Source organism: Pinus tabuliformis, chromosome 6 (genome assembly GCF_031772625.1).
Source record: "Pinus tabuliformis cultivar Carrire ecotype Pingquan chromosome 6, CPIR1, whole genome shotgun sequence".
In the NCBI taxonomy this organism is placed as follows: Eukaryota; Viridiplantae; Streptophyta; class Pinopsida; order Pinales; family Pinaceae; genus Pinus; species Pinus tabuliformis.
This window is the reverse complement of record NC_142292.1, coordinates 249,135,636-249,144,227: the sequence shown is the minus strand read 5'-3', so window position 1 is coordinate 249,144,227 and position 8,592 is coordinate 249,135,636.

Below are 8,592 nucleotides of genomic sequence, written 5' to 3'. Positions count from 1 at the left end.
AACTTTTTAATCTTTTATGATTTTTTAATTTTATTTGATTTTTTGATTTATAAAATAAAACTAAACTAAAAAAATAAAATAAAAATTCTAAATGCCAAGACTAAAGCCTGAATAAACAAAATTTAAATCTAAACTAAATATAACTAAACCCAAAGCTAACACCTAAAAATAAAATTAGAACTTAAGCTAATTAAAATCAAAAGTAAATAAAAATCTAACTCTAAAATTATATAATAAAATGAAAATCGATTTTATTTTTTTATTTTTTTATGTATTAACATAGCTCATAAAAAAAGAAAACATACGCTAACCTAAAACTAAATTAATCTAAACCAAAACCTAATTCAAATAAAATCAAAACATGAATAATTAAATCTAATTCTAGATCTAATTGTATCAAATATATGAAAAAAGGAGAAAGTCAAAATGCGTTAAGTTTTTACTGTGTAGGCCTGGACGTTTGACGGCGGAATTGCACCAACAGATTAGCGTGAGGAGCTCGAGCTTGAAGGAAGTGGAGCTGGCAGCGTGGGGATGGAGGGACAAATTTTCGTGCAGGTGAGGAGCTCGTATGGCAGAGGACGAGGAGATGGAGGCTGTGTGGATGAGCAGGCAGAAATGCAGAAGCAACTGTGTAGGGAAAAGGCTAGCTACGTGAGGCAGAGGGTTAGCAACAGTTATGGGTTTCTGAGGACGCATATGGCAGCAAATGGAGCAGTGGATTTGGAGGAGTTCACGTGGAAAAAGAAATACGCTAGCAGCAATACAAAGGACAGACGAGTTGCAACTGCGTTTTGGATTTGATGGTTGCGTGAGGGAATAGGGAGTGGTTTTCTGCGTTGAAGAAGAGACCAAATCGGAGATGAGATGGAGCTGAAACTACGTAGGAAAGGAAAAACACAGGCAAATTGAAGGGCAGAACTGAGGAAACCACGCAGGTCTAGGAAACGTATGGAGTTGCGGGTTTGGATGGGATCGCAAGAAGAAATTGCGTGGAGGGTGTTGGAGGAGTGATGAAGATTGCAATTCGATTAATGATGGGCTAGGGGTATGCAACAGTGTGAGGAACTGCAGGTCGATGAGGAATTGCAGTGAAAGAAAGGAGCAATGATGAGCTGGGACAGAGTGTAGTCACAGATTTCGAAGTGCGAGTTTTGATGGCAATGTTGACAGTGTGCGTGGAATTTGGAATGGCCAGCGAAATCAAAAAATGGATTCTTGCAGGAGTGGTATGGCTTGTGCAGCCTTGAGCTCCTTCTAAAAACTGAAAGAAAATTTAACTCCCTTTGCTTCAAAACCCTGAAACAAATTTCCAGATTTAACAGTGATTGAATTTGAAACCCTTGGACAACAAAACAGTGCCCCTGTAAGAACCAGTTGTGAGGCCAGATCTTACCCTCCAGGGCCTAGATCTAGCTTCACACAAAAATTTCTTCTGAGACCTGCAACCTGTAATGGAAAAACAAACACCCAGAGAAGTGACCTCAACTGAGGAAGAGGGAGAAATTTCCGACCTCTGAGCAGAAGCTCGACCCCTTGAGCTTCCTCGACGGCTGCTCATTCTCGGACGCTCGCGCTGCATTATCAAATTTGCCAAAGAGCAGGAAAGTCCCTGCGCAGTCCCCCACAGAACCAGAGGATTTTCCAGTGCTGCCGCTGAGTGCCCAAACTCTGTGAAAGAATGCGGGAAAATGACAGAGGTTTCTGGCCTATGTAGCGCCATCTCACCAATTCGCAGGAACCATTAAGACTGAAAGGACTGGAATTAAATTTCGCTGAGGATCGACCGTCGTCACTCTTAAGAAACCATCTGCTAGGTACTGCGTGGCTCGTCCGGGCTGACACTTGCCCATGTGACGAGCCTTTGGGCTGCTACACGTATGAGACACCCGCATCCGGGAATGCATTTTAATATATTAAAAAATTAAAACTTTGCATTTATTTTCTCAAAACTTTGACTTATTATTATTTTGTTTTTAATTTTTTTTTTATTTTCTTATTTTTAAATTATTATTTTCTTTTATCTATTTTTTTATTTTTTTTCAAATTTTTAATTTAATTTTTTTATTATTTTTTCATTTTTCAATTTTTTTTTTTTTTTTTTAAATGGATCCTCAAACTTAGCCTTTGGGAAAATCACCTAGGACCTAGGACTTAGGACTTATGAGGGGATTAAACATTTTCTAACCCTCAAGACACTTTACATCATGACTTACAATTTTACATCTCAAGGGGGAAAACCCATTTGACATAGACCCTTATAGACCAGTCAGTTCTGCGACACAACTATAATCTAGTAGATCAAGCAATTTGTAATAACCTAACCAAATAGTTAGAGTTATTTCCAAACTACTTTTACATAGACTCGAAGCACACTAGGATTCCCCTAAGATTCTAATGACAAAATTCATTTCGGCTTTGGGGTTAGGTTGAAGGAAAACTCTGTCGATCATGGATCGGTGAGACAAAAAACCTTCTGTAACGTAGATTATCATCAGAAAATTAGGTTTACCTAGGCAATTTACATACATGACTCAGATCTACTAAGATTATTTACAATTTACACATGCAGATTGAGTTTACAACATAACATGATCAGGTCTACGATGACTGTCAAATGGCATGGACATGTCGATTGAGCGTTATCCCTTTTGCAAAAAAAGGGGTGTACTGCTATGGGTAGTTGACATGTAGTGGTCAACAGGGACAATGGTGCCATAAGTGACGCAACTTGGCTAGACCCAGGAAAAGGTGAAAGAAGTTGGTTTAAGATGACCATCTTTTGGTATATCATTGCTTAATCTTGGGGGAATGGGGCCTATGATGAATATGAGTGAGGGCCTTGGTTCTTGGTCAAGGAACCCTTAAGACTACTTCACTAACCTTCTAGGTCAAAGAGAAGCAATCTTGCAGCTTTTATACTTTTATGTGTAAAAGGTGATGGCTTATCAAGATAATTTTGTTGATATTACCCCTAGGATATTTCATTCACATTACATGGCCCATACTTTGAGAGATGTTATAATAGAGACAAAATTCCACAATTTAAGCAGTAAATGCATGCAACAATTAGCCCTAAAAATAGCGAAAATTCCAGTCCAATGTATATGACGAAGTAAAACAAGAATAACCTTAAAATCATGTACTTACATGTAATATAATATATCCAACCATCCACAAATTGACAAGAGAGAAGCTAGAAGATAAGATAGATCAAATCCACACATCAAAATTCATCCATAAAGCTCCAATTCATCCTCTAAGAAAAAGTATGAAATTATCAAGAGAGAGAAGAGTTCCAAAACAAAGTGATGATGATAAAATGAACTCATAGCACTTGTATTTATACACTAATGAGGAATTTGAATTAGCCTCCTTGGCCTACATAAGGCCCAAAAATAAAATAATGTTCCAATAATCTAACTTTTGGTGACAAACCTACCAAACTAGCTCATAAATGAAAGAATAAGAGGCTAATAGTAATATATGCATATTGTAGGGCCCTCTAAGAGGCTTGATGAGGTCCATGGGTTCCATAATGGAGAGTAGGAGCCTCAAAAGTGATGGACAAAGGGTTGGCCCCTTGTTCTCCAAACAAAAAACCTGTGGTGCTCCCAATGGGTGTGCGGGCACAATAATAACCTCATGGGTCTCCAAATGAGTCGAGGATGTCGGTAGATCATCTACAAGGGATCTGATGATGGTGTAGGGGATGTGGCGATGTCACATCGTCCTACAAATCTTGGGTCAGATTTTAAGTGCATGGTACATCGATTGGGGGGTCGTCTTGGTCAAAGGTGAATTAGGTGCATCTTTCTCATACAATGGGAGTATCTCGAGCATCTCTCACCATCCTTGGGGATCTATAAAGTTTTGTCTACTACTGTGGAGACCTGTGGCTCTCAACACACACCCTACATGTGCCAATGTATCCCTCTAGAGGAGTAGGACCTTGTATAAGGAGACCAAACCCAAGATGGAGACTATCTACAATCCTGTATAAGATCCAATGTGTCCCCTAGCCTTCTAGTACAACAAGTCATTAGAGAAATCAAGTAAATGAGCTTACCAATCATGGACCATAGGTGGGGACTTCATAATGGCCTTCCCTTCCATAATGGGCTTCAGGATGTGCTAATATCTCTTAAAATCCAAATTAGATTAACCAAGTATCATATTAGGTGGTTTCTACTTCTAAAGGGGATTATATGTTCAAGGTACATCCTTCAAAAGGTGGTGGCATGTGACAGATAGGTGAATGAAGTAGGGAATGAGAAGGGGCAGCCCTGGGCCACATGCTGGGGTACAAGGGTAGATAATAAGAGGGAAGCCCACACTTGGGTTTATAATGTATAAGAGGGAGCAGTCATGGGACATGAGGTGCCCCAACCTTGATTTTTCCACCTTTCTTTATATGTATTTTTCCTTTTCATGATTTTATTTGATTAACTGCTCGGAGCTTAAGGGGTAAGAGCATGATGCATAAGATATAATAGTGAATACCCCCCTTTTAAAAGTAGGGCGATTCATTTCTTGCCAGGGGTTGGGACAATCATGGGTTCCTATATGATGAGAGGTTCATGGAACCTACAAGAACCAGGGTGATGGCCCTAATGATGGGGTAAAGCTCATGTATTGGCTTTTTCCCACATGCTAAATGTGTTTGTCCTGACTATATTTTGCATTTTGTGGTACATTTTCCTATTGAATGTGGCCAAATATGCTTTTATCTTTCTTTTTAGCTACATCAACCTCCGGGCATCATTCGAGGCCTGACCCAAGGTGTGGGCAAGGGGAAGGGGCAAGCTAACCCTATGTGGTCTCAGTGGATGAATGTGGAGCCGGGTGGGAGAAATGATGAATGGGGTAGTAATGAGTGGAAAGAGGGTAATATAAGAGAATAAGGGAGCAGGACCATGCAACCAAAATCAAGGTTTCCAATGAAATACCATCCCTAAATCCAAATGGTCAGTAAAAGAGATCCCACAAGACTAGAATGCAAGGTTAATATCCAAAAGGGGTCTAAGGGACAAGGGTTCAAACCTGACCCATTCTTTCCATCGAATCCCTCCATTAATCCATGCCCAGAAGTTTGCATGATAAGAAAACTACAATACTCAATTATCAAATGACAAGGCCTACCTTTAGTTTCGGGAGGCCCATCTTCAAACATATGATCATGGAAAATGGGTGAGGGACTACATGTCTGGCTCAAGTGGCGGAGAAATGAAATAATGAGCTAGCTGGTGGTTGGAAGGGGTTGCTGGCTGTCGGTTGAGGACCATCTTGGAGAATTTTTTTCTCCTAGGGATATCACACACAAAATGGTTGGTAACACTTACGATACGTAGATTTAATGTGAAAATCCATATGATGAGGGATTCTCGTTTTAACATTTGACATATCAAATGTAATTACCATAGAGTTTTTTGGGTATACTGCTCTGATCACAGTGAGTAAAGAACTCCTATGTGCAGGAATTGATTGGAGTACCTCTAACATCGGCATAACACAGGGGCTCTGAGCTAAATTTTCAACAATGGAATAGTTTTTAGTAGCCCTCACGTTGGGATTATAAGTCGACGAATTTGAGGAGCTTTTTGACATTCAGGGTATAATATCAACTATGGGCCTCTCTATATGAAGAGGTTCTGGAATATCAAAAGCAGTTTTAGCCTTAGAAGGTTCTGCCTCTCCATAATCATGAGCTCTAATTGAAATATCAACATGAGACTTAACCATATATACATTTAATGTACATTCCCCATCCTGGTTGCTCCCTATAGGGGTTCTAGTACTGGCATTTGCACCAACAAGTAATTGTTGTCCTTGGGGAAAAGGGTTGGTAAGCACAACCTGGGAACTAGAAGAACCTTATTGAGCGTCCTGAATCTTGGGGAAAAGATGGGTAAGGTGATCCCCACTGCATAACTTGCATGGGAACTTAACCTTCTTTTTAGATTCCTTTTTTCCCTCACCAGTGTCATCATTGGGTTTATTAGCATTTCCCTTCCCTCCCTTATATTTTTTCTTCCCACGCCCCTTCTTCTTCCCATCAGATTGTTGATTTCCTTTTGGATTTGAGGACTAAACAACATTAATCGCTAAAGGTTGAGAAGGAATAGACACTGACGACATAGTTTATGTTGTAGAAGCAAATTGTATTGACATCTGATGTAATTTATTCAACAAACTAACCGTATTATTATTGATCGATCCTCTAACTCTGTCAGCATGGGGGCCCGATTTCGGCTTGGCGAGATCGGTTTTCGATATAGGAGCACCAGGGAAAATCTTATAGAGAACTCCCGACAGGGAATAAATGAGCTCTAATTGTTGGGCTATAAAGATAACTAGTTCTTCAGTGAACACCCGAGAAAGTGATACATACTTAGAAATCTCCATTTGTAATGATTTCAAAAACCATTCTAGAAGAAACTCATCAGGGATATAGCCCTTGATTAATCTCTTCCTTATGCGCCACTCTTGAATGTATTCATAAATATGGGTAGCCTTGTCCTGCTCAAAATTGGCTAGGAGTTTAGTTTCAACATCATAATAGAGAAACAACTGAAAATGGTTCAGAAACATTGTAGCTAAATCCCCAAACATAGAAAACGTTCCCCCTTTAACTTGATGTACCATTTATCCTCATTTCTAGATAAGATCCATTGTAATAGTCTCAACCTAATTGAATCACCAATCAAAGAGTTTGATGAGCACCATAAATGGAAAGTGGTTATATGATTTGTCGGATCCTCACCAGACTTCCCTTCAAATTTCAGAATATTAGATGGAAGTTTAGTAGGGACTGGAGGCCAATACAGATTATAACGGATCAGATTTTTAGTCAATTTTGAAAGATATGGCAAATTAAGTGTTGCCAGGAATGGTAAGTGCGAAGGAACAAGAGAATTCCAAGCTCCAAGAGTGGAATTTCCAACATTCGAAAAAGAGTATCCTGGATTTTGAGAGGCACCAGGATGCCAAGGGTTACTTATAGAAACACCTGAACCATAAGGAAAACCTTGTAGTCTAGGGGTATACAAAGGGTATCCACCCCCTACTGCAGGATTACTAGTCATAGGAAAACTTCCTCTCGATGGAACATTATATGAAGGGGAGAGCCCCTAGTAAGGATTCCAAGCACTAGCCAAAGGAGGAAAAACCTGTGAAGTACTAAAAATTGGGAAGGGCTTACTCCCCTTCTGACCAAATAAATGGGAAAGATTCCCTGACCCAAAACCACTAACAAAAGGTTATGCTAAGCCCTCATTCCCTTGAAAATGATTAATGTTTTGAGCATGACCAGAGAAAGTCATTGATTGTAAATTCAATGATGGATTGGAAGGAGGAACATGTTCACTTCGAAATTGAAAACCTTGTAAAGGTACCGAACCAATAACCATCGAAGTCATAGATGTAGAAGCAACAGAGGGTAAAGAAGAGACTGAGGGAATCCCACTATATGTCATTCAGAAAGGATAAGCTCTCGTGAAAGGGATAGAAGGTTGGGTGCCCTCACTCGAAATCGAAATGGAGGTAGAGCCAACAATTACCGTATTAGGTGTAATAGTAGATATAGGAATAATGCCTCCTCCTACAACTGAAGGAGTATGTACACTGTTCGTATCGGCATAGCCACTAAGATTGGACATTTAGAAGAAAGGAGAGTGAACAGGGCTAGCCGGCCTATGAGTCACAATACCCACATATGATACAACACAAGGAAGATGAGAAGAAAGAGGTTCCGTAGGAGTCTCAAGAGGCTTCAAAACATCTTCAATTTCTACTTCGTCTTTTGATTGGAAGAGTACTCTAGCAAGCACCAGAGCGTTTCCATCTGGATTATGGACTAGACTAGGTTCACCATGTGGAATAAGAGCCCTTCGAGAAGGATCTGTCTCCGTTGCATTATCTAACACTGGTTCAAAAGCTCCAGCAAAATTAATCCTATGCCTTCTACGTGAAGGCTTGACACTCATAGGTGAAAGCCCAAAAAGCCTTCGAGACCGACGAATTTGTTGGTAAACCAATTTTATATATAAAGAGAAATTAAAAACTCAAATCACGTATGGAAAGATAGGAACATAAAGAAATCTCTAAAAAATCCTAAAGATACAACCAAGCAAACAACTTCTAGGTATTTCCACTTTGAGTGATTAGGACCAGACACCACAATGCAAGAAAACGAAGATAAGGATCTCCTGAAGGTAGTTTGGGATGATGAGGGCCCAAGCCTACCAACAAAGATATCATAAGCAGTTACGCTGACTTCCAAACAATAGCCTTTTCTGGTGTAAGCACCCAAGCTTCGCAAGGGCACCCTCCAGAAGTACTATGAAAGTGATGCAATGTTTGCCTCAGGTAGCACGCGCATTCCCCCCTATAGTCACCTATGTGGTCCCTAGGAAGGGCAAGTAAGGTCACTAACTCGTGGTCAAAAGCCATGCAGAATAGTTGTGGACACACGATCCAACAAGTAAGAGATGGGTATCTCTCTTTCCTTATCTTCACACGTCCTCGTGCATAACTCCTGTGTTAGAGGAGTTTTCTCGGACAACTTAATGATACTGGATTTCCATTCTTTAA